Source organism: Podarcis tiliguerta, assembly GCF_965153285.1.
Source record: "Podarcis tiliguerta genome assembly, chromosome: 8".
NCBI classification, from domain to species: domain Eukaryota; kingdom Metazoa; phylum Chordata; class Lepidosauria; order Squamata; family Lacertidae; genus Podarcis; species Podarcis tiliguerta.
In genome coordinates, this window is record NC_139541.1 from 84,674,822 (window position 1) to 84,701,262 (window position 26,441).

General features: G+C 50.1%; 1 protein-coding gene and 1 long non-coding RNA gene across 2 annotated transcripts in view; one reads left to right on the plus strand and one right to left on the minus strand.

Moving 5' to 3' along the window:
- The window catches only part of LOC310684923, a 174,854-nt gene extending 153,161 nt beyond the window's left edge, over nucleotides 1-21,693 (minus strand). Inside the window, exon 1 of the long non-coding RNA XR_014514970.1 lies at nucleotides 21,636-21,693. This is a non-coding gene — a long non-coding RNA (uncharacterized lncRNA). The remainder of the gene's footprint in view (nucleotides 1-21,635) is intronic.
- The window catches only part of LOC310684296 (leucine-rich repeat and fibronectin type III domain-containing protein 1-like protein), a 62,021-nt gene that overhangs the window by 4,722 nt on the left and 30,858 nt on the right, over nucleotides 1-26,441 (plus strand). The gene's annotated exons all lie outside the window — the stretch shown is intronic.

Genomic DNA, 26,441 nt, shown 5'->3' on the forward strand with positions numbered 1-26,441 from the left:
TAAAGGAGGCAGGCAAAACGATTCGCTTCAAATCTACGTTCTCAACAGCTGCCCTGGGTAGATAAACTGACAATTGTCAGTAATAACCAATTAAATTCGCATCTACTCTCTGAAGCCCCCAAAGAGTTTGGGGGAGAGAGGGAGGTTGGATTAGATAGGGCGCGGTGAACTTTTGGCCCTGTGGATGTCGCTGGACTACAACTCCCATGGCGATTGGCAGTGCATGCTGGGGCTGATGGGAATTGTAGTTCAGCCGCCGCCGGAGGATGCCACCTAGATTCGACCTCGGAGCCTCAACCTTCAACTCAGTTATGCATTTGGTAACCCCTCTGCCCTGTGGAACTCCCTCCCACCAGATGTCAAGGAAACAAACAACTATCTGACTTTTAGAAGAAACCTGAAGGCAGCTCTGTTTAGGGAAGCTTTTAATATTTGATGTTTTATTCTGTTTTTAATCTGTCGGGAGCTGCCCAGAGTGGCTGGGGAAATCCAGCCAGATGGGATGATGATGATGATGATTATCCCGACTAAACATTAGGAGTGACTTTCTGAGAGCAAGAGCCGTCTGAGAGGGGAACAGATCCCTTAGGAAGTTGGTGTAATCTCTTTCATTGGAGGCAAGATAGCCGCTTGCCAGGAATGCATTCACTGTGATTCCTGCATTGCAGGGGGTTGGACTAGATGACCCCTGGGAGACCCTTCCACCTCTTCAATTATATGATTAAATTAGAACAAACAAGTCACAAAGGCTGGACATGGTACAAGGAAATCAGGATGAATGCTCAATAAACTGGTCACCCAGAGGAGCCCCTGCTCCAAATGCCCCAGCCAAACGCCCCCTGCATTGCAGCGGGTTCGGCTAGATGACCTTTGGGTGTTTTTTCTGTTAATGGAGAAATCTGAGGGCGCCCTTGGACAAAAAACAAGGACACCAGCCAGGAATACCAGAGCAAAACAGCAGCCAGGAGGCTTGGTCTTGATTGAAGACTGTTGCGACAGAACTCCCACCTGCCACCAGGTGGAACAAGATGGAAGCCCCGAACAAAAGAGAACCCAAACTTTTATTAGCTGCTAATCCCCAGGTTACACCTCCCCAAACTACATCACGGTTACATCATGAAAGGGGAGGTCTGGTGGCCGGAATCTGAGCATCCTGGACCCTGCCCCATGGTTCCCCTTGCCCTCCACCAAACACCCATCAAGTGTAACAAAAAAGATATTTACATTTCCCTGTTTCCCAGCCAAGTTCATCACACCCTTTGGTCTTCATCTGGGTTTGGTATTACTGCAATGGGTACCTGTCTGGCACTCAGGTATCAGGATGCCAGGGATTATCCCTCAGGCAGAGGGGCTGCTGAGTAGCTGAGCTCATGTGTCTAGATGAATTTCTGAAGTTTTCCCAGTGAGCCAGTACATAGATGCATTTATCAGTGAATTCTTACATTTGGTATTCTGCAGCAGTGGCCCTTTGAATTAGATAGGAAGAAACTGTGATGAAGTGTTTTGTGGGGACATGTCACAAAAGTGATGGTGCTGGTTTTGGTAGTGGGCTGCATGTGCGTGATATCTGCTGGAGGGGCAACCCCCCCCCTCCAACCTATACATAAACTCCTGCAGCATTTCCAAGTCTAGAATTCTATGATTGGTCAGGTGGCCTTTAATCCCTCACAGCTCCCAAATAGGTAGTGGAGGAGGAGGCCTAAAGTGCAAAAAAAAAAGCAAGGAGGGGTGTGCCCTAATTCTGAACCTAATTGTGTGTCATCCCCCCCCCCCAGCCTCCCCTCATCTCGCTTTTGCCCGCAAGGCTGGAGTCATCAGAACAGGCTGTCTCTAGCTGGAGGCATTGCTCATAATGATGCCTATTGGCTCTGAAATTAATGACAGCAGGTGGGGGTGCGGGCGGGGGAAAGGGCAGGCATCTAGCCTCCCAAACGAAGCGCTGGGATCCTGGCAAAAGCAATTTGCTACCAGGGGAGGAGGAGGAGGAGACCAGTGGGCCTTAATGCCACTTGACTCATCTCTCTCACTCCACGACGAGCCCCAGCCTTGGCCTGGCTCAATGGGGTGCACACGAAGTGGGTTGGCGTTTGGTCCCAGATGCGCCAAAGCGCCACATTCATAGGGCTTGCCCCCTGCCTACCCGCCCACCCGAGCAGATGTTGGATCTGGCCATGGTGACGCATGCCTTAGTTACCTCCCGGTTGGGCTACTACAACACGCTCGGAGGTGGGCTGTCTTTGAAAAGTGTTCAGGAGCTCCAGAGCTCCTCCAGAAAGCGGCAGCCAGACCTCCGAATGGGATCGGTTACAGGGGGCATGAAGAAAGGGAGGCAGTGAGAGATTTTACTTTCTTGGGCTCCATGATCACTGCAGATGGTGACAGCACTCACGAAATTAAAAGACGCCTGCTTCTTGGGAGAAAAGAGATGACAAACCTAGACAGCATCTTGTCCTCTGTCGTCCCCTTCTCCGTGTGCCCTCCATCTTTCCCAACATCAGGGTCTTTTCCAGGGAGTCTTCTCTTCTCTTCTCCATATAGTTAAAGCTCTGGTTTTCCCAGTAGTGATGTATGGAAGTGGGAGCTGGACCATAAAGAAGGCTGATCGCCGAAGAATGGATGCTTTTGAATTCTGGTGCTGGAGGAGACTCTGGAGAGTCCCATGGACTGCAAGAAGTTCCAACCTCTCCATTCTGAAGGAAATCAGCCCTGAGTGCTCACTGGAAGGACAGATCCTGAAGCTGAGGCTCCAAGACTTTGGCCACCTCATGAGAAGAGAAGACTCCCTGGAAAAGACCCTGATGTTGGGAAAGATGGAGGGCACAAGGAGAAGGGGATGCAGAGGACGAGATGGTGGGACAGTGTTCTCGAAGCTACCAGCATGAGTTTGACGAAAGTGCGGGAGGTAGTGGAAGACAGGAGTGCCTGGCGTGGTCTGGTCCAGGGGACCACGAAGAGTCGGACACAACTAAATGACAGCAACAGGGGGCATGTTGAATAAAGACATAAGAAGAGCTTGCTTGATCAGGGAAGAAGGCCACCTAGTCCAGCATTGCATTCTCTCCTCTCTCCCCAGCTGCTTCCAGCTGCTGAACTTAAGAAGTATTTCTGCCTCTGACAGTGGAGGCAGGGTGTAGTCATCATGGTTGGTAGCCATCAATAGTCCTCTCCTCCTCCCTGAATTTGTCTTATTCCCTTTTAAAGCCATCTAGGTTCAGCTGTGTGGAGGATTTCCCTTTATCGGGCTCAAATCTTCCAGCATTCAGCTTCCTTGGGTAGCTACGTGTTCCTGTCTTAAGAAAGACATTCTCCATGCTATTGGTTACTCTACCAAGCTACTTTAAGTGAATTCAAATCACCAGGGTCTGATGAGCTGCACCCATGGGTAATAAAGAAGCTTGCGGATATAATCTTGGATCCTCTGTGTATAATATTTGAGAATTCTTGGGGAATACACGAGCTCCCTGCAGACTGGAGGCGGGTAAATGTTGTCCCCATCTTCAAAAGGGGGGAAAAAGGAGACCCAGGTAACTACTGACTTGGTGTCGATACCAGAAAAGGTCCTTTTTGTTGTTGTTGTTTAGTTGTTTAGTCATGTCCGCCTCTTCGTGACCCCCTGGACCAGAGCACGCCAGGCCCTCCAGTCTTCCACTGCCTCCTGCAGTTTGGTCAGTTTGGTCCATGGGACTCTCAAGAGTCTCCTCCAGCACCATAAAAGGTCCCAGAATGGATAATTAAACAGTGAGTCTTTGAACATTTCGGAAAGGAGCTTGTGATTATTAAGACCCAGCATGGGTTTTTATTGAAAACAAGTCATGCCAGATGAATATCATTTCTTTTATTTTGATAGTTACAAGCTTGGTGGATCAGGGAAATGCTGTGGACAGAAGCGTATCTTGATTTCAGTAAGGCTTTTGACAAAGTGCCCCATGATTTTCTCACGAGGAAGCTGGTAAAACGTGGGTTGAATGAGGTAACTGTTAGGTGGTTTTGTAGCTGGTTGACTGGCCAAACCCAAAGAATACTCATTAACGGTTTCTTGTTTTCCTGGGGAAAGTGACAAGAGGGGTGCTGCAGGGTTCTGTCCTGGGCCTATTGTTGTTCAATGTCTTTATAAATGACTTGGATGAAGGAATTGAGGGGATGCTCATCTAATATGCAGGTGACACCGAACTGGGAGGGGTAGCTAATGCCGCAGAAGACAGAATCAAGATTCAAAATGACCTTAACAGATTGAAGAGCTGGCCCAAACTGATAGAATGAATTTCAGTAGGGACAGATGTCAGGTTCTGAACTTAGGCAGGAAGAACCAGCTGCACAAATATAAGATGGGGGACACCTGGTTTCCCAGTGGTACATGTGAAAAGGATCTAGGGGTCTTAGGAGACCACAAGCTTAACATGTGTCAAGAGTGTGATGTAGCAGCAAAATAAATAAATAAAATAAATCTAATGCTCTTTTAGGCCACATCAAGAGAAGTCTAGGTCAAGGGAAGTACCGGTAATAGGTAAAGGTAAAGGTACCCCTGCCCGTATGGGCCAGTCTTGCCAGACTCTAGGGTTGTGCGCCCATCTCACTTAAGAGGCCGGGAGCCAGCGCTGTCTGAAGACACTTCCGGGTCACGTGGCCAGCGTGACAAGCTGCATCTGGCGAGCCAGCGCAGCACACGGAACGCCGTTTACCTTTCCGCTGGTAAGCGGTCCCTATTTATCTACTTGCACTGGCATGCTTTCGAACTGCTAGGTTGGCAGGCGCTGGGACCGAACGACGGGAGCGCACCCCGCCGCGGGGATTCGAACCACCAACCATACGATCGGCAAGTCCTAGGCGCTGAGGTTTTACCCACAGTGCCACCCGCGTCCCCCTCTATTCTGCCTTGGTCAGACCATACTTGGAGTTCTGTGTCCGATTCTGGGCACCACAATATAAGAAGGATGTTGATAAGCTGGAAGGTGTGCAGAGGAGAGAAACTAAGATGATCAAGGGTCCAGAAACCAAGCCTTATGAGGAGCGGTTGAAGGAGATGGGTATGTTTAGCCTGGAAAAGAGAGATGATCAAGGGTCCAGAAACCAAGCCTTATGAGGAGCGGTTGAAGGAGATGGGTATGTTTAGCCTGGAAAAGAGCAGACTGAGGCTTTTGGGATCCCTTCCTATGATTCTATAAAACAACTTCACTGGCTACTGGTCTGTTTCCGGGTACAATTCAAAGTGCTGGTTATGACCTATGAAGCCCTCTATATGAATTGGGCCCAGAATACCTGAAATATCACCTCTGCCTATACGTCTGGGTGCTAACAACCCCAGGTGAGTCCCTGTAATAGTAAGAATAAGAATAGAAATAGTAATAGTAAGAATAATAATGGCTGCTGCAGTTGGGGTTTGGATAGTCCTTTGCTGTGATTCTTGCATTGCAGGGGGTTGGTCTGGATGACCTCTGGGGTTTCCTTCGAACTCTACAATTCTGTGGTTCTCTTCTATCTCAGGGTTGTCTCTTGCATCCCTAGCAGCTGCCTTGCACCATCTGGAACTTGTTCCTCGCTTGCGAAAGAGCCAGGGTGCGGCTGCTCCTCCCAGAGCACTGCGTGACTGTTGCCCCACACGACCCCTTTTGCCATGGGGCGGGGAGCGACTGTGCTTCCAACCCTCCCCAAAGTCCACTCTAGAAACGACTCCTAATAATGGTTTGCATGCACGGATGCGGCAAATGGGTTTGCAAAATTGCTGCGCCTTGCAAAAACAGGCTAGCAGCAAGCAGAACTGGCCGCGGTTCTGTGTTAGGATAATAGAGTCTTGGAACTGCAGGGCTGGAAGGCTCCCCAAGGGCGATCTAGTCCAACCAACCTACAATGCAGTGTTGCTGATGGCGAACTCATGTCCTCCCAGGGTTTTTGTTCTGTGAAAAGGAGCTCCCCGCCCCCAGAAATCTAGCTCCTCCAGGTGATGCATCTTGGGACACAGGAGAAGGTGGGGAAAGTTTGTGTTTCTGCATGAAAATACAAGCCAGTGTGGCCCCATAGTGTGGAACCTCAACCCCTTTGTCTCAGGTTCAGGGGGTGCTGGGACAGAGAGCTCAAGGCAAAATCCAACCTCTCTGCCTTTTCCTTCCACTGAAGTTCCTAGTCCTCATGAACTGTGATGAAAACACTCTCTCTTAACTCCTTAGTAAAGGTAAAGGGACCCCTGACCATTAGGTCCAGTCGTGGGGTTGTGGCGCTCATCTCGCTTTACTGGCCGAGGGAGCCGGCGTGCAGCTTCCAGGTCATGTGGCCAGCATCACTAAGCCGCTTCTGGCGAACCAGAGCAGCGCACGGAAACGCCGTTTACCTTCCCGCCGGAGCGGTACCTATTTATCTACTTGCACTTTGACGTGCTTTCAAATTGCTAGGTTGGCAGGAACAGGGACCGAGCAACGGGAGCTCACCCCGTCATTGCGGGGATTCGAACCGCCGACCTTCTGATCGGCAAGTCCTAGGCTCTGTGGTTTAACCCACAGCGCCACCCGCGTCCCTTAACTCCTTAGCCTCTGCAGAATTTCATACTGGATTTTGATGGGTATGTGTGTGTATGTGTCAGGGCCGGATTTAGGTTTGACGAGGCCCTAAACTACTGAAGGTAATGGGGCCCTTTATATGTCCAGCTGTCCTTTGTCAACAACAATTTGTCGCTGTTTTATGTGTTGAACATATGTTATGTGATAATTGATGGACCCAATAAAGCCATTTGCACATCACAAAATAGGAGCCTACACAACACAAAACACGGTTGCTGTATGTAGCTTTTATTTTATTTGTTTTTTATCTTATATTTTGGAAATGTACATCCAGTTTTTTTCCCTTTAAATTTTTTTGGGGCCCCCCAAGAGAGTGGGGCCCTAAGCTATCGCTTGTTTAGCTTATATGTAAATCCGGCACTGGTGTGTGATAGAGATGGATAGACACGAGGGACCATCTTTGTGCAATAAAGGTCATACACACAGCCACTCAAAGACTTCCTTTTTTGGACATGGGCCAGAACCAAGAAGGTCTACTTGAAGCCTGGTTTAAGATCTCCTGATATTCTTCCCCCAGACTGCTTGGCGGTTTTCCCAGAGTTGAAATCTCAACTTTTTTTTTTTTATGCGACCATAATTATCCTTTTCCCCAGTGGTCTTGAATTCCATCATTTTAGAAAACGTTTGCGTGTGTAGGCTGGAGCAAATCGACTTAACAAAGGGAGAAATCTGCCTCTTTGCTTGAACTTCTATTGAACTTTTTGATTCCCAGGCCGTCAGCGAAAGCAAAATAGCTCCTAATTATGCTCTTCATTTATTAATTAGCTGGTGATGGCTGGAGGTAGCTTGCCATCCACCCCCGGATTTAATTCCCTACCTCGTTGCTCTTAATTGTAACAAACTATGCGGAAGAGCAGCACCAAAGTAATTTTCCCTTCTGGAAATATCTCTCTCTGCTTTGGACACTCAGATGGGAAGATCTATTAACCGCTGCATGTCTGGACCGGATGAGATGGCGTCTTTGACCTGTGCACTCTTAGTGCCCCTTATTTTAACAGAGTCAGCTTTGCAGATTGCAGCAAAGAGCAGACTGAAGATGAGACAGGAACAGCTCAGAGGCACTCCATCTCAATTGTCTTTCTCTTCCTGGTGTGTGTTGGGAATAATAATAATAATAATAATAATAATAATAATAATTTATTTATACTCCACCCATCTGGCTGGGCTTCCCCAGCCATTCTGGGCGACTTCCAACAAAATAATAAAATATCGTAAAATATCAAACTTTAAAAGCTTCCCTAAACAGGTCTGCCTTCAGATGTCTTCTAAAAGTCTGGTAGTTGTTGTTCTCTTTAACATCTGGTGGGAGGGCGTTCCACAGGGCGGGTGCCACTACCGAGAAGGCCCTCTGCCTGGTTCCCTGTAACGTGGCTTCTCTCAGTGAGGGAACTGCCAGAAGGCCCTTGGCGCTGGACCTCAGTGTCCGGGCAGAACGATGGGGGTGGAGACGCTCCTTCAGGGATACAGGGCCTTTGAGGCTGTTTAGGGCTTGAAAGGTCAGCACCAACACTTTGAATTGTGCTCGGAAATGTACTGGGAGCCAATGTAGGTCTTTCAGGATTGGTGTTATGTGGTCTCGGCGGCTGCTCCCAGTCACCAGTCTAGCTGCCGCATTCTGGATTAGTTGTAGTTTCCGGGTCACCTTCAAAGGTAGCCCCACGTAGAGCACATTGCAGTAGTCCAAGCAGGAGATAACTAGATCATGCACCACTCTGGCGAGGCAGTCCACAGGAGATAGGGTCTCAGCCTGCGTACCAGATGGAGCTGGTAAACAGCTGCCCTGGACACAGAACTGACCTGCGCCTCCATGGACAGCTGTGAGTCCAAAACGACTCCCAGGCTGCGCACCTGGTCCTTCAGGGGCACAGTTACCCCATTCAGGACCAGGGAGTCCTCCACATCCGCCCGCCTCCTGTCCCCCCAAAACAGTCCTTCTGTCTTGTCAGGATTCAACCTCAATCCGTTAGCTGCCATCCATCCCCCAACCGCCTCCAGAAACTCAGCGTTCAGCCAGGAGCCTAACCCAAGGCTTATTCCGACTCCCATATTATCGTTTCGTTTCAGGCGAGAAGGAACCACAGGATCACAGAACCACAGAATTGTAGAGTTGGAGGTGTGTTTGTGTGTGTGGAGGTTACGGTCATTTTGCAAAAGCTCTTTGCACATGCTCAGAGGCTCCCACATACTACAAAGCCAGGGCAGAAACCCTGGGTTTTCATGCCTCGCCAGCTATTAAATCTTTCGGCAGCTTTAGGCAAGCAATTCATTTTTTAAAATTTTCTTTGCATTCCCGCCCGCCCAGAGTGGACCTCGAGGCTGACCTACTCTGCAGGGTTGTTGTTATATGCTTGCTCATATAATATCTTTGCGAAGCGGCTTGAGCACATGAGAACGCTGCTTATCGACATAACACATTGGGGAGCAGCCTCTAATCGATAGGCTGTCATTTCCAGCGAAGACAGATGTTAATTTGTGAGGCTTTAATTCCCTCCTAATTTTTTCTCCATTGCTCTAATGCAGTGTGCAGGGAGCGGCGGCTTTCGAGGGGGTGTTTTGTGTGAGGTTGCTGGATCAGGCCAAGCAGTTGGAAGGGACCCCAAAGGCCATCTAGCCCAACCCGCCTACAATGCGGGAATTGTAGTGCTGCAGAAATCTGCATAGTCGACGCAGGAATCATAGTCCAGCAACCTGTTCTTACAGTGACCACCCAGATGCCCCAAAGTCTGAAAGCAGGATTCGAACACAGAGCCCCCTCCCTTCTAGTGGTTTCCAGCAGCTCACTTTCAGAAGCATTTCCGCCTTCAAATGTGGATCCTGGCTACTAGCCATTAATAGCCCTCCGTGAATTTGTCTAATCCTTTTCTACGGCTGTGCAAGTTGGTGTGTAAGCTGCACGAAAAAGGGCTTTATTTTCTCCTCCCTGAATCTTTCAGCGATCCTGGGCCCCTCAGGATAGGCTTGCATCCCTCCTTAAATATATCTCGTGCGTGCAAGTTCCTCATGTCCTTGACGTCAAAATTCTAGCCTGCATTCACCCTTTTAAAATCTAGATTTGCCCCTTTCTGGGGGAAATCAAAATGCTGCTCTCTTTTCCCCCCTTCCCCTGCTTCATCTGGAAGCCCCCATGGAATAACGAAAGAGGCTATTTAAAAACAAAGTAGGTTTTTTGTTTCGGAAGGATATTGCTTTTTCCGTCAACACTTCACATTAGCTAGATTGAGCTTTGGTAATGCGCCAAAATATGAAATATTGGGCGATTGCGCGGAAGAATCTCGACATGAATCTGCTGGAAATTATTTAATCGGCTGACAGCCTTTATTGCTCTGGCGGCTTCATCCGTTCTGGGGTTCAGCCCTCTGGCTGAAACAGGTTCAGGGGCTAAAAAGCCCAGATGGATGCCCCTTTTGGCTGCGTGATCGGCCTTGTGGGTGCCGGGTGCCAGCCACTGGCTACTCCCAGCAGCCTCCGGGTGACATTTCCCCCATCTCCGCAGGCCATCTCCAGTGTTTCCTCAGCCCCTCTGGGGAGCTAGTCCTCATTAAATATGTCACGTCAGATAGCAGTGGCGCCAAAAGCAGATGCTTGTGTCATTGATATCTGCAAGGATTTCAACGCACAGCCTCCCCCAAGCACTCAGGAGGGTTTGCTCAGTTTATTTCTGCCAGCGCTCTCACAATATGATCTATAAATCCTGTGCCTTGCTCCCAGATATTGCAGTTATTTTCCGGTGAGGTTCTCTGCATGTGCCCTTGTGCTATCGGTTGGGGAATTCAGAAACTGGAGAATCTCTTGTTCTACTTTGTTTTAAAAAGATCCAGCTGGATAGCTCAGTTGGTTAGAGCGTGCTGCTGATAACACCAAGGTCAAAGGTTCGATTCCCATAAAGAACAGCTGCATATTCCTGCTATTGCAGGGGGCTGGACTAGATCAGGCACGTCCAACAGGTAGATCGTCGGTAGATCACTGGACGTTTGTGGTAGATCACTGGTAGATCACTGGGCACCCCCAAGAAGCTCAACAAGTTTGGCTCTCCCCAAAAAAGCTCTAACCCGAACCCCCCGAAAACATAGCTGTCAACTTTTTCCTTTTTTTAAGGGAAATTCCCTTATTCTGAATAGGATTCCTCGCAAGAAAAGGGAAAAGTTGACAGCTATGCCCCAAAATGGGCCCAAAATGAGCAGGGACCGAGCAATGGGAGCTCACCCTGTCGCGGGGATTCGAACCACCGACCTTCTGATCGGCAAGTCCTAGGCTCTGTGCTTTAACCTACAGCGCCACCTGCGTCCCTTTGATAGCTCTCCATAAATGTGTTAAATCCCCCCTTTAAGAGGTCCAAGCTTTTGGCCACCCCTGTCTCCTGTGGGAGGGAGTCCCCCAGTTTAACTACGTGCTGTGTAAAGAATTCATTCCTCCCTTCTGTGGGATGTGAAACACAAGAGCAGTCAAGTACAACCTTCCTAGAGGGAACATGTTTACACATGGGGAGGAATGTTTGTCCAGCCAGCAGGTCAACTTCCTGTTTCCTTCTGGGCTGGGACAGACTTCCTCTGCATGTGACTAGAGGTGGGCATGGCCTCACCTGTGCAGGTAACAACAACAGCACAGGGCAGGGCAGACATCTCTCTCTTTTGGACTACTTGCATCGAAGAAGCAACATCTGCTTAGCCAAAGATGCTCTCTTCCAGCCAAGAGAGGACAAAGGGACTGTCTCCTTAGGAAATAGTTTCCAGGTGTATGTTACTTTTCTAAGCAAACCCTGCCTTCTGGGATCCGATTGTGAACAGAATGTGAGTGAGTAAACTCTTTTTATACTTTTATAGAAGACTGCGTCGTGTCTTATCTTTTATGAGGGAATAAGGGGGAAATACTAGAACAGTTATTATAGAGGCTTTTGCGAGCCTGAGCTCGCTGTGAGTTTATAAAGGGGAATGTTACTCTGCTAAATTGTGAACCTGTTAACACAAGTTGGAAAGGCTATTATCAGACAACATATCCTCTCCTGCCTCCCTGAACATTCCCACACCTTCAGCTTCATTGCATCGCTGGATCCAGATTTTCTGGGGCTCGTGAAGAGCGCGGTTCACCTGCCGGGTCCTCCTAGGCCAGGGTCTCGGTGCGGTTGTGCGATTCTTCTTGGACCGCCTGTGTGATTGACGGCGGCCTTGGCATGCGAGCGCCTGTGCCTTTTGTTCCAGATGCTCTTCTCACGTGGCTCCCTGCCCTCTTTTTCTTTCTTCTGCATCCTTGTGGTGCGTTGCATTGCCAGTGGCGACGGCGAAGGAGGGAGGCCAAGGCAGGAAGGGGGAGGCCTCTTCGCGAAGAGAGCTGGTGACTCAGCCCCCACTGTGGTGGGGGGAGAGATGAGGGTGCCACTCAATGTTGGGCATCACCTGCCCACAGGCAGATTCCAGCCTTCCCCTCCTTTCTGCGAAAACCTTGGCCTATCGTCCTCGTTGCAGGTAACAAAAGCAAGAGAGATACCTGCAGCAGCTTCCACTGTTGTCTCTTTCATGTTCTCCTCCTCACTCTAAACCAGGAGTTTGGAGTGCCACCATCCCCTCGTTCTAATAATAATAATAATAATTTATTGTTTACCGTATACCCTGCCCATCTGGCTGAGTCTCCCCACTGAGAGCCAGTGTGGTGTAGAGCGGTAGACTCGTAATCTGGGTAACCGGGTTCGCATCTCCGCTCCTCCACATGCAGCTGCTGGGTGACCTTGGGCCAGTCACACTTCTCTGAAGTCTCTCAGCCCCACTCACCTCACAGAGTGTTTGTTGTGGGGGAGGAAGGGAAAGGAGAATGTTAGCCGCTTTGAGACTCCTTAAAGGGAGTGAAAGGCGGGATATCAAATCCAAACTCTTCTTCTTCTTCTCTTCCCCAGCCACTCTGGGCAGCTCCCAATCGAGTGTTAGAAACACTCTACCTTTAAAAATAAGGTAGCTGCTTATTTCTTTGACATCTGATGGGAAGGCGTTCCACAGGGCGGGCGCCACCACCGAGAAGGCCCTCTGCCTGGTTCCCTGTAACCTCACTTCTCGCAGTGAGGGAACCGCCAGAAGGCCCTCGGAGCTGGACCTCAGTGTCTGGGCAGAACGATGGGGGTGGAGACGCTCCTTCAGGTATACAGGACCTTACCCCCAATGCCCCCGACCCTATAAAAAGCATTATTTAGACCAGCAGTTTGCATGACTCACTAAGGCAGATAACAATACAACAAAAGTCAAAGCTATAGCATTTAATCGGATGTGTATTCAAAATCCAGTTGAAACTAGCTTCCTTGATTCAGCAAAACTGATGAGGTTGCTTCAAACTCTGGTAGTTATTTTTATGCCTCTGGCACCCCCCTCCTGCCCCCTAGCTCTTAATGCCCTGCTAGGGAATCACGCCCCAGCTAGGGAATGGTACTGTCCCCTTTGGGAAACCATGGTTCTTAATGGTGACTGTAGGCTGCTAGGAGCCAGAGACTTCTTTTGGTTTTGCTGAGGTTGGGAGGGTTGCCAGGACAGGAGCAGCTATAATAATAATAATAATAATAATAATAATAATAATAATAATAATAATAATAATTTATTATTTATACCCCGCCCATCTGTCTGGGTTTCCCCAGCCACTCTGGGCGGCTTCCAACAGAACACTAAAATACAATAATCTATTAAACATTAAAAGCTTCCCTAAACAGGGCTGCCTTCAGATGTCTTCTAAAAGTTTGGTAGTTATTTTTCTCTTTGACGTCTGATGGAAGGGCGTTCCACAGGGTGGGTGCCACCACTGAGAAGGCCCTGTGCCTGGTTCCCTGTAACCTCACTTCTCGCAATGAGGGAACCGCCAGAAGGCCCTCGGCGCTGGACCTCAGTGTCCGGGCTGAACGATGGAGGTGGAGATGCTCCTTCAGGGATACAGGGCCTTTGAGGCTGTTTAGGGCTTGAAAGGTCAGCACCAACACTTTGAATTGTGCTCGGAAACGTACTGGGCGCCCGTGTAGGTCTTTCAAGATGTGGATTTTGGGGAGCGTGACTGGTTTATCTTCATTGGGTGCCAAGTCAAGAGGGTGCTGCGGCGGCCTCCCAGACCCCTCAAATCTCCCGATTTATTCGGGACATCAGCTGGCTTCTGTTCCCGATCCCAAACATCCCGATTTTGCTTCCCTACGCTGGTCGCACCAGAGCGAGGGACCGAAAGATGGGAGGCGTTGCAGGTTGGGCGTTGCACGCTGCTGGAATTTCAGAGCCCAAAGTCTGCCACTGCCCAGATCCTCAGATTTCAGGGACCAAACCTGAGACCTAGGGGGGCAGCCCCTGGTGATGTCATGAGGACCCCTCAGCGGTGATGGAAATTAATTGCGAGAGGGTAGTAGAGAAGGGCATAGGGATGCGGGTGGCGCTGTGGGTTAAACCACAGAGCCTAGGACTTGCCGATCAGAAGGTCGGCGGTTCGAATCCCCACAACAGGGTGAGCTCTCGTTGTTCGGTCCCAGCTCCTGCCCACCTAGCAGTTCGAAAGCACGTCAAAGTGCAAGTAGATAAATAGGTACCACTCCGGCGGAAAAGTAAACGGTGTTTCTGTGCGCTGCTCTGGTTCGCCAGAAGCGGCTCAGTCATGCTGGCCACATGACCCAGAAGCTGTACGCCGGCTCCCTCGGCCAATAAAGCGAGATGAGCGCCGCAACCCCAGAGTCGGCCAGAACTGGACCTAATTGGTCAGGGGTCCCTTTACCTTTACTTTAGTAGAAAAGGGCAGACCCTCTGAGAGTCTATGCTATAATTTGCAGCTGGCTCCCACTGAGCTGAAGCTTGCAAGCTGCGCGGAATCATTCTTTCATGTATGCATATATTTGCTCATCCGTAAATTCAAGCGCTCCAGGTCAGGCCTGGAAGTTTGGCAACCTTATTGGTGCATGGAGTCTGTGCTTCCGTAGAAAATGTCTCCTGCGCTGGAGACCTGATTTCTAGAGTAGCCGTACTTGTTCGGAGATCTGGGAGTGTGTTTGGAAACGGGCGTAATTTTTCATCGCAGGCCAGGCTACCAAAAAAAAAAGCCGTCTCAAAGTGCTAATGGTACATGACACCGGAGAATCTCCATGTGATTCATATGAATTTAGACGATGGATGCCGGGGCAGCGAATGTGAATCAATCTTGCTCTTATTGACTCGTGCAAAGATGGCATCTGTGCATCGCGAGAGAACTATTTTCTGGGACCGCTGCCACCTGACTCTTCTTACGCGAAATATTGGAGAGAGCCTGGCAGCCCTGTTGGGCCGGAATCAGAGTTGGAGAAAACCTGTCTCTCCCATTCACCTTAGTAAACGTCCGGGAGGATGGGAATTGTAATCTGGGGTGGTGGCGAGGGCTGTAGAGCACTTGGCTTGCATGCAAAAGGTGCTGGGTTCAACCCCAGACATCTCCAGGTAGAGCTGGGAGAGATCCCTGCCTGCAACCAGCTGCTGCCAGTCAGTGTAGTACCATAGCTGTCAAGTAAGTACCATAGCAGTGTAGCACCATAGCTGTCAACCGTCCCTTATTTGGTGGGAAAGTCCCTTATCCCAGCGCCGTGTCCCGCTGCTGTCCCTTATTGATGATGTCCCTTAAATTTCCCGGGTTTCAAAGGAAGCAGCTCCTCTCCCTCCCTCCCTGCCGGCCAGGGAGGAGGGAGGCTCCAACTGTGTTGCTTGGCTACCCGGCCCGCCCCCCTCCGGCCTCCACTCACCAGCCTCGGCCCCCGGGAGCCCCTCCCCGCCGGGACTGGCGGGAGCCTCGGGCCCTTCCGCAGCCATCCCTCTCGCGGCCGCCAAACTGAGCGTCTCTGCCTGGGGCCTCGCCTCTGCCCACTGCCACCGCCACCTCTCCCACTAGGCCGTACTGCGGCTGCGCCACCGAAGGACCCAAATAAGATGGGCAGTCTGGAGCGGGCTATGAATTGCTGAGGAGCCTTGAGAGGAGAGCGAAAGAGAAAGCAGTTCAGAGAGAGGAGGAGGTGGAGGCGGAGGTGGAGGCGCGGGCAGGTGTTCCAAGGGCTAACCTTAGCGGGGGGAAAGCGGAGAAAGGACCGCAAGCGCTTCTCCCATCGATTTGTAGTGGTAGACTAGCATAGATGGTCTGATCTGTGGGTTTACTTCGGGCACTATTTCCCCCCCCCCCTTCCTCCCGCCCCACCTGATGGAACTGAAAGCGGCAAATGGAGCACGAGAGAAAAGATACAGAACTGCAGCAGCACCTTCGTAGCTTGGACTTCGTTTTGCGCGAAAAGTGGTTGCTGCTTGTAGTTATTTAATTGCAGTGTTTCATCAGCTGGTGTCTTGAGCAGCAACCTCTGGAAACAAAGGGCTAAAAACCGGCGCTGCTCTCCCAAATTATCTGGTGCCTTTTAACTTCGTATTTCAGCTGGTTGACTAAAGTCCCTTATTTTGGCTGCTGATCCCTTATTTTCGAGGCTGCTGGTCCCTTATTTTCAAATCTGTAAGTTGACAGCTATGGACAGTACTGAGCGAGATGAACCAGTGGTCTTCCTTGGTGTGGGGCTGGTTCCTGTCCAGGGGGTCGGTGGCTGCCCATCCTTGGAGAATGCCATTCTGACAAATCGCTGCAGGCTGCATAAGAGGCTTGAAAGAAGGCATGATAAAGTAACAGAGAGAGAGAGAGAGACAGTGTGGTGCAGTGGTTAGAGTGTTCCAAGGAGAGACTGGCTGGATGCAGGGGAGCGGTGGGAGAGCTGGGGAACCCCCGGGGGAAGAAGGCTCAGAGCCAGGGGGTTGCTGGCGGGATGGCGATGAAGGATCGGAGGGACAAGAGGGAGCAGGAGGTGTTGGAAGCCAAAGGGGCAGTAGGGTTCAGTGAGCAGGAAGAGACTGAGGGCCCATGTGCTGCCTCCTGAGGGCTAACCATGCGGTGAGGTCCGAGTCCAGTCCGAGGTCGAGGGTGCAGTAGGCAGACAGTCCGTCAAAGCTGAAGCTGGGTCCAAGGCAGGGAGTTGGGTGAAGTCAGGAACTCTGGCAGAAGAGGAGGACAGGGTGCAGGCAGGAACAGGCAACAATCCCACAACCTGGGACTGGGGCTGGCCGGCTTTTATCTGCCCCGAGGCATAGGGCAGCCCCGATCCTCAGGTGACTCACCTCTCCTGGCCTGGAGGCGAGCCCTCCTCCTGCGTGAACTTAGTTCCCTCCGCCTCTCTGCCCTGAGCCTCTGCAGCTCAGGAGAGGCTGGAGGGTTACCGGACCCAGAGGCAACCTCAGCTTCCCCTGACAGGGCTGAGAGTGGAGCACCTGCAGGCAATGGGTCCTCCATCACCTCCGGAGCCAGAGCAGACTCAGCTGGTGTCTGCACCTGAGGATCCAGCACAGGTGAGGACCCTTCAGGCTCAGGCCCCAGCTGGTTCTGGAGGCGGGGAATCCTGTGCAGGGTGGGATTCCTCAGGTTCAGTATCCGAGTCCGAATCCTAGGCCATCACAGGCCAGGAGACAGATGAAGCATCTCTGCTGAAGAATCCAGGGTGTTTCCCCCTCCTGCTGCGACCGGCTCCCATCCCCACTGGTCTCCCAGAACCAGAAGAGGTATGAAGAGAGTGGAGCAGAGGCAGATAAGGCAAAGAAGTCTCAGATTGGGAAGGACCCAGGGGAGGAGGAGTCTTAGAGAGCAGTGGGAAGGCAAGGACCTCCAGCCCCCCAACTGCCTCATTGAGGCAAAGGCCACTGGGAAAGGCTGCTGTGACCACTAGGACCGAGCTATTCAGTTGCTTTGAATAAAGAGTTAACTTCATGGACATTGGGCGTTTTATTGTTCTGTTGCTGACCCACGCCTGACTCCACCTCCGGACACTAGGGTTGAAATTGCCCCACTCGACCATGAAGTCGCTGTCTCTCAGCCTGGCCTTCCTCACAGGGTCGTTGTGGGGATTAAATGAGGGGTGCGGAGAGGGGGGACCATGTCCCCTTGAGCTCTTTGGAGGTCGGATCTAAATGCAATAAATAAAAATAAATATGGTTAATTCTTGGCATACTAGAACGGCTTCTTCAAAAGACACAGAGTGCAGAATACAGTGGTACCTCAGGTTAAGTACTTAATTCGTTCTGGAGGTCCGTTCTTAACCTGAAACTGTTCTTAACCTGAAGCACCACTTTAGCTAATGGGGCCTCCCACTGCTGCCGCGCCGCTGGAGCACGATTTCTGTTCTCATCCTGGAGCAAAGTTCTTAACCTGAAGCACTATTTCTGGGTTAGCGGAGTCTGTAACCTGAAGCGTATGTAACCTGAGGTACCACTGAATGAATGAATTCCTATGCCCCACAAATAACCCAGAGATGCATTTTAAATAAAAGTACAGTGGTACCTCAGGTTAAGTACTTAATTCCTTCTGGAGGTCCGTACTTAACCTGAAACTGTTCTTAATCTGAAGCACCACTTTAGCTAATGGGGCCTGCTGCTGCCACCGTGCCACCGGAGCATGATTTCTGTTCTCATCCTGAAGCAAAGTTCTTAACCTGAAGCACTATTTCTGGGTTAGCGGAGTCTGGAACCTGAAGCGTATGTAACCTGAAGTGTATGTAACCTGAGATACCACTGTACGTATTTGTGAAAAGTGTGTGTAACCATACAGCTGATGATCCCGGATACAGGGGATGGTTAGGACTTCCAAAGGAACGAGGGGGAGGAACAAACCTTTCTCTGTAATTGCATTTTTGAAGAGAATCAAACGAGGCGTAAATAAATAAAACTTTGACTAGGAGGAGAATACACAGGGAAAGGCAGAGCAAGTGTCACCGAGCCTGCAAATTCTGTTCTGTGTACTTAGACAACGTCGGGGAGCAGAGTTTGATCTTTAAAAATAAATAAATAAATATTTGATATTGGGTAATTTGAGATTAATTAAATCGATAATGGGTATTTGCTAGATTCCTCCTCTTCTGTTTGTTCTCTGCCTGTTTGGTCATGAAATAGTAATCTCGCTGGATGTTCGCTGGCTTGGTGTTTGTTGTTCCGCGATGGCGGATATTTTTAATGATGTTGTGGCTTGGGAGAGACTTTCAAGGCCTGCTTAGATGCTGGGAACTGGATCTGGAAACAACAACAACGAATATTTATTTATACCCCGCCTGTTCTGGGTGGCTCCCAACAGAATACAGTGGTACCTCGGTTCTCAAACTCAATCCGTTCCGGAAGTCCGTTCCAAAACCAAAGTGTTCCAAAACCAAGCCGCGCTTTCCCATAGAAAGTAATGCAAAATGGATTAATCCGTTTCAGGCTTTTAAAAACAACCCCTAAAACAGCAATTTAACATGAATTTTACTATCTAGCGAGACCATTGATCCATAAAGTGAAAGCAATAAACAATGTACTGCAGTCACACAATCAATCAATCAATCAATCAATCAATAGCTGAACTCGGTTCCACACAATCACAAAAACAAAACAAAAAACCACAAAAACGCAAAATAAATTGCAAAAACAGACAGACCTCAGCGTAACCCTCAAAACGGAAGGGTGGTAATCAAATCGGAAGCATAACTCTCAAAACAGAGCAGGTTTGGCTTCCAAAAAATGTTCACAAACTGGAACACTTACTTCCTGGTTTGCAGTGTTTGGGTTCCAAGTTGTTCGAGTACCAAGGCATTTGAGAACCAAGGTAAAGGTAAAGGGACTCCTGACCGTTAGGTCCAGTTGCGAATGACTCTGGGGTTGCGGCACTCATCTCGCTTTACTGGCCGAGGGAGCCGGTGTACAACTTCCGGGTCATGTGGCCAGCATGACTAAGCCGCTTCTGGAGAACCAGAACAGCGCACAGAAACGCCGTTTACCTTCCCGCCGGAGCGGTACCTATTTATCTACTTGCACTTTGACGTGCTTTTGAACTGCTAGGTTGGCAGGAGCAGGGACCGAGCAACGGGAGCTCACCCGTCGTGGGGATTCGAACCGCCGACCTTCTGATCGGCAAGTCCTAGGCTCTGTGGTTTAACCCACAGCGCCACCTGCGTCCCTTGCATTCAGCGTTAGGCTCCTGCTAAAACCGACTCTCACCAGTTTTGCGGCCAGGCAGGGTACCCTTCTGTACGTGAAATGTGGCCTCTGATAATGGATGTTTCAGAATTTCTACCTCACTTGCTGTGACGGCTATATTATTCCTCCACCGTCCGAAACTTTATGCCTCTGAAGGGCAGTTGCTGGGAATCGCAACTGAGGAGAGCTGCTCTCGCACTCGGGTCCTGGTTGCAGGTTTCCCATAAGGGGCATCTGGGTTGGCCCCTGTGAGGACAGGATGCTGTCCTAGATGGGCCCCCCTTGGGCCTGATCCAGCAGTTAGGCCCTTCCTATGTCCTTAACCACAACTATTCCAGCAGCTGGGATAAAGACACTGTGAGCTTGGGTGTCCTTTAAATTTCCTTGGGGTTATTTATATACCTATTTGCGAAGTCGGAGCCGCTTTTGGATAATCTGTTTTTGTTATCGTGGAAAGAGACAAATGGGTTATCCAATTAAGGTGCGGGAACGCGTAGATTTGCAGGGAAATTGCGCTTTGCCAATTTGCGACCGAATCAGATAAAACCCGAAAAGAAAAGAAATGAACTTGAGGTACGTTCAGGCAAGCGGCCTCCTTAGAAACTTCTGGAGCTTCTGGTTTGCCGGGACCCTTGGCTTTGATATCCACTTTCAGCGGTGCAGTGGCTCAGTGTGTCTGGCTATTAACCAGGAGGTTGGTGGTTCGAGTCCACCCAGGGATGGCCATAGCTGTCAACTTACAGATTTGAAAATAAGGGACCAGCAGCCTTGAAAATAAGGGAGCAGCAGCCCAAATAAGGGGTTTTCCAAGCACAAGTATGTTCGCCTTCTGAGCCCCTCCGAGCCAAAGGCAGAAAGCCCAGCCAGCAGCCAAACGAAGCCTCAAGCGGTGGCTCCCACAGCGCAGCAACCCGGCAAAGGGGAGGGAGAGGAGCTGCTTCCTTTGAAACCTGGGAAATTTAAGGGACATCATCAATATGGGACAGCAGCGGGACACGGCACTGGGATAAGGGAGTTTCCCGCCAAATAAGGGACGGTGGACAGCTATGGGCATGGCTGTGGGCAGGAATTTGGCATTGCAGGGGGGGTGGACTAAATGAGCCCTGGGAGTCCCTTATGACTCTACCATTCTATGATTCTAGTATGTTGAAACAGGTTTCCCTTCTGGGCTGACCACTGGCCCTGCCCTTACCTTCTAGCCGCTGGATCTAGATGCTCGAGAGGGTGGGCTCCTCCTCTGGGCCTGCCTGGCCCTTTGCTCAGCAAGGCACAGGATTCGAACGGGGTGCCAGAGGGGGAGCAGAGCCAGCAGGACTGTGACTGCCCTGCTGCTGTGTAGCAGGGCCGACTCCTCTCTGTCTGAGTCTACGCTCCCACTTGTCAGGAGTTCAGTCTACACTCGAGTAGGACCCTGGCAGAGACACATGACCGACTGGCATGTTCTCTCCCTCCTGGTCGATCGTTCGGGAGCTTCAAAAGCTTTCTTCAGCCCGAACACCACAGTGACTGATGCCAACCAACACTTAGGTATCCGCAGAGTTTGTGCAGCTGGCGTAACAGATCTCAGCAACTCAGCATTTTGGCTAATCTACTTTATTTACATATAAACACACACAGAACACTGCAACACGGCTCCCTCCCTCTCTAGTATCAGACAGCAAAGAGAAAAAGAACAAAGGACAATAGTCCCTGAAATATACTCGGAGTCGAGAGTGGATTTCATGCTCTTTATTCAGCTCAAAGTGGTGAGGAGGAATGGAAGTTCCCCCAGAATGTCTGCTTTATATACATTATTTACACAATGGGCCCCACGTGATTGGCTAATTCCAGGATTCACCTGTAGGCCAATCAGGTTGTGGATTCACTTCCACCTGGAGTTGGATTGGGTGGCTCCTGTGGACCAATCCGACTGCTGCATTCTGAATCCTATTGTTCTAGGGCCAGTCAGACTGCTGCATTCTGAATCCTATTGTTCTAGGACCAATCAGGCTGCTGCATTTTGGATCCTATTCAACTCTGTACATAACAGTCCCACTTCCGAAACACAGGAACACAAACATCCTGTCTCCGTCACTTCCCACTCGGTGGAGTCAAAACATACACCGTCATGTGATAGACAACAATCCCATGACTGCAATCAGGGAGCAGGAATTCTAACACCACTGTGACTCTCAGCCTCTAGACCTGTTCTGGAAGACTTTCTTTCACCTGAAACGCCTCTCTCCCGCCCCCACCGCTCAATCCCCTTGCTTCTAGCACCTCCCCGCTGTTTGGCAGTGGAATGGACTCCCTCGGGAAGTTGGGGACTCACCTTCCTTGGAGATTTTAAAGCAGAGATCGGATGGCCACCAGTCATGGATGCGTTAGGTGAGATTTCTGCCTTGCAGGGGGTTGGACTAGATGACCCCAGGGGTCCCTTCTAACTCTACGATTTATGATCCTAGCTCATTCCTTCTCCAGACTGCTCCTCCGTGTCCCCACCACCACGATCTAAGTCATCCTCTTCTGTGCCCTTCCTCCTGTCTTCTTCATCTAGCCAGTCCCTGACATTAGGGGTTATTTCGCCACCCCAAGAACAGGACGCTGGACTTGATGGTCTGCCCCGCGGAGGACCTTAAGGTCCACAAATGACAACATTTTGGAGGTCCCAAGTTGCAAGGTGGTTAGGTTGGTCTCAACTGGGCCAGGGCCTTTTCAGCACCGGCCCCAATTTGGTGGAATGCTCTGTCCCAAGAGACCAGGGTCCTGTGGGACTTTTCCGCAGGGCCTGCAAGACAGAGCTGTTCCGCCTGGCCTTTGCTTTGGACTCAGTCTGACCCTTATGTTTCCCTCCCCTTAGGGTTTTGGTTTATGGGCTACTTTTAAAATGAGGCTGCATTTTAATTTGCATTTTAATCTGTAATTTAAATTGCCCCCCCATTATGTTTTTTACTATTATTTTACTGATGTTAGCTGTCCTGAGTCCGGCTCTGGCCGGGGAGGGCGGGTATAAATAAAATTTATTATTATTATTATTATTATTATTATTATTATTATTATTTATTATGGAGCCTTGTCTCTTATTTTAATAATAATAATAATAATAATAATAATAATAATAATAATAATTTATACCCCGCCACCTGGCTGAGTTTCCCCAGCCACTCTGGGCAGCTCCCAATCGAGTGCTAAAACAATACAGCATTAAATATTAAAAACCTCCCCAAACAGGGCTGCCTTCAGATGTCTTTTAAATATAAGATAGCCGCTTATTTCCTTGACATCTGGTGGGAGGGTGTTCCACAGGGCGGGTGCCACCACTGAGAAGGCCCTGTGTCTGGTTCCCTGTAACCTCACTTCTCGCAGTGAGGGAACCGCCAGAAGGCCCTTGGAGCTGGACCTCAGCGTCTGGGCAGAACAATGGGGCTCTTCAACTCATTGGCTCTGGCTCCCCCTGATGTCCGCCTCCTGCCTCACGCCCTCCCAGGCCTAAGGAGCATCATCTCCTGTTGATTTGAGCTGTTTAGAAACTGGAGCACTTAACTGGGGAGCTCCGCAAAGGAGGAGTTTATGGCGGGCGGGGGAGGCAGCTGAACAATTGTTCTGGGTGTTGCGGGAGGGGTGTGTCAGGGAATCGATCGGCGAAGATCACACCTGGCGATTGTTCCGTGCCTCTGTTTGCGCTCCGCTGTTTGCCGGTTTGAAAAGCGTTGCCAATGATGTCAAGGCCCTGCAGATGGGATGAGAGGAATGAGCGTTGTGGGATAAACAAACGCTTTGAATGGAGAGCCGTGTCAATAGGAGTGAATCTTGAAATCCAATTTAGCAATTCAGAAAAGCAGGCTAGAGGAAGCGACAGGTTTGTGTGTGTGAGTGTGCGGAAAGATATAAAAAGCCGGAGATGAGAGCTTTGTCGAATTGTAAATGATGTGGAGTAGAAGGAATTTTCCTCTCTCCCTCTTTGATAATGCTAGACCTCAGGGTCGCCGCGGCAGAGCTGAAGCAACGGCGGGTTCAGGACAGGCATAAAGAAGAATTTCTCCACCCGGCGCGTAATTAAGTTACGGGATTCCATTATGACAAGATGTGTTGATGGCCTCTGGCTCCCATGGCTTTAGAAAAGGATTACGCAGATTCTTGGGACAGAGAAAGAGAGAGCTGCTAAATGGATGTCTGGGATGAAAGAGCAGGAACGCCTACCCACCCCTTCTCTGCCTTTCTCCACGGTGGAGCTCCTGCTTGGCATGTAGAACGCTCCAGGGTGTGGCTGGGACAGAAGATGGCTGGGATAGGTAAAGGTAAAGGGACTCTTGACCATAGCTGTCAAGCGTCCCTTATTTGGCGGGAAAGTCCCTTATCCCAGCGCTGTGCCCCGCTGCTGTCCCTTATTGATGATGTCCCTTAAATTTCCCGGGTTTCAAAGGAAGCAGCTCCTCTCCCTCCCTCCCTGCCGGCCAGGGAGGAGGGAGGCTCCAACTGTGTTGCTTGGCTGCGTTGCTCACCCAATAAGGAGTCAAAGAATGACTGGGGGGTGGAGCTTGCATGCCTTGTGCCGATCAAATCGGCCGCCTTGCCTGGGGACTCGCCTTTGCTCAGCGCTTCCCAGCGGAGAGGTGACGGTGGTTTTCCTTGCTGCATCCCCTTTGCCGGGTTGCTGCGCTGTGGGAACCACCGCTTGAGGCTTCGTTTGGCTGCTGGCTGGGCTTTCTGCCTTTGGCTTGGTGGGGCTCAGAAGTCGAACATACCTATGGTTGGAAAATCCCTTATTTTGGCGGCAGATCCCTTATTTTCGAGGCTGCAGGTCCCTTATTTTCAAATCTGTAAGTTGACAGCTATGCCCCTGACCATTAGGTCCAGTCGTGGCCGACTCTGGGGTTGCAGCGCTCATCTCGCTTTACTGGCACAGGGAGCCGATGTTTGTCCACAGACAGTTTTTCCGGGTCATGTGGCCAGCATGACTAAGCCGCTTCTGGCGAACCAGAGCAGCGCACAGAAATGCCGTTTACCTTCCCGCCGGAGCGGTACCTATTTATCTACTTGCACTTTGACATGTTTTCGAACTGCTGGGTTGGCAGGAGCAGGGACCGAGCAACGGGAGCTCACCCCGTCGCGGGGATTCAAACTGCCGACCTTCTGATCGGCAAGCCCTAGGCTCTGTGGTTTAACCCACAGTGCCACCCGCGTCCAGCTGTCTTCAAATATCTGAAGGGCTGTCACGTGGAAGATGGAGTAAGAAACGAGATTCCGACTACAGCGGTACCTTGGTTTTCAACCTCAATCCGTTCCGGAAGTCCGTTCCAAAACCAAAGCGTTCCAAAACCAAGGCATGCTTTCCCATAGAAAGTAATGCAAAGTAATGTAATCTGTTCCAGACTTTTAAAAACAACCCCTAAAACAGCAATTTAACATGAATTTTGCTACCTAACAAGACATTGATCCATAAAATGAAAGCAATAAAACTGGGTTCCACACAATCACAAAAACAAAAAGAGCTGTAATAACAAAACCGCAAAATAAATAGCAAAAACAGACTGAGCTCATTGTAACACTCAAACCCGAAGTGTGGCACTCAAATCCCAAAGCATTTGAGAACCAAGGGGCCACTGTAAATATCAGGAAGAACTTCCCCTACCGCATGGATGGGAGGTCGCCTGCTCTTGATGGGGTTACACACTCCCTCTGAAAGTGCAGGTGCTTAGCTTTGGGGTCCTCTTGGACCGGGGTCCCCAAACTAAGGCCCGCGGGCCGGATAAGGCCCGAGGGACTCGTTTATCCGGCCCACAGCGACCCCTGCCGCCCTCTCTTACCGGCACTGCACTGCTCGGCTGCCCGCTTCCGGTTCGGAGGAGCACTGGAAATAGCTTGTGCGCATGCGCAGGCGTTATTTCCGGTGCACATCCGGGTCGGAGGAGGCCCATGCACATGCGCACTATTTCCAGTGCTCCTCCGACCCGGAAGTGCGCCAGAAATAGCATATGCGCACGCGTATGGGCACGCACTCCCCTGCCCTCCGGCCCGCCGCGCAATCGGTGCTGGAGAAACTGGCCCAAGGCGCGGTAAGTTGGCTGACCCCTGTCCTGGACCCTTTGCTGTTGCTTGAGGCTCAGATGGCCTCAATGGCCTTCCATCAGCTTTGGCTGGTGTCCCAGGTCCGCCCCTATCTGGACAGGACAGTTTAACTTCTGTTGTCCATGCTCTGGCTAGATTACTGCAATGCGTTATACATGGGGCTGCCCCTGAAGACAGTTCGGAAACTTCAGCTGGTGCAGAATTCAGTGGCCAGGTTGCTCACTGGATCAAGACGGTCTGAGCATATTGCACCGATCCTGACCTGACCGCAATGGCTGCCGATTAGTTTCTGGGCCCAATTCAAAGTGCTGGTTTTGAAACTGATTCTGTATTTTGTGTTTTTGCCTTGTATTTATATGCTCCCGAAAAGGGCCCTGAGATCTGTGGGTGAAGGCTGGAATACAAATAATAATAAACAGAAACAAATAATAAATGAAAATGACCCTTTGAATCCTTTCCAACTCTATGAGCCATCTCGACCCTTCACTCTTTTAAAACGTTTTTTGGTAAAGTTTTGAAGTTTCATTTTGTAATGTGTATAAAACAGAGAGAAGGGTTATAACAACAGATGAAAATTAAAAAAAATGAAAAACAAAGCTGTCAAACAGGGATACAGGATGAGTACAGCTGCTCATGAGTTAAAATAACAAAGGCCCTCACTGTATATTCAATAAAAGAAGGCCGAATTTTATAAAAAGTGCATGCATTTTCTAGTCCCTGCTGAAACCTCAAATTATCCCTTATACCTCAAATTGTCCCTTATAGCTAAATTCCAGGGTGAGTGATAACAAGTGCCCAGTGTAAGATTTGGGGCTGTTTTCCACTGAGAGGCTCCCAGTTTTTGGCCTTTCCACCCCCT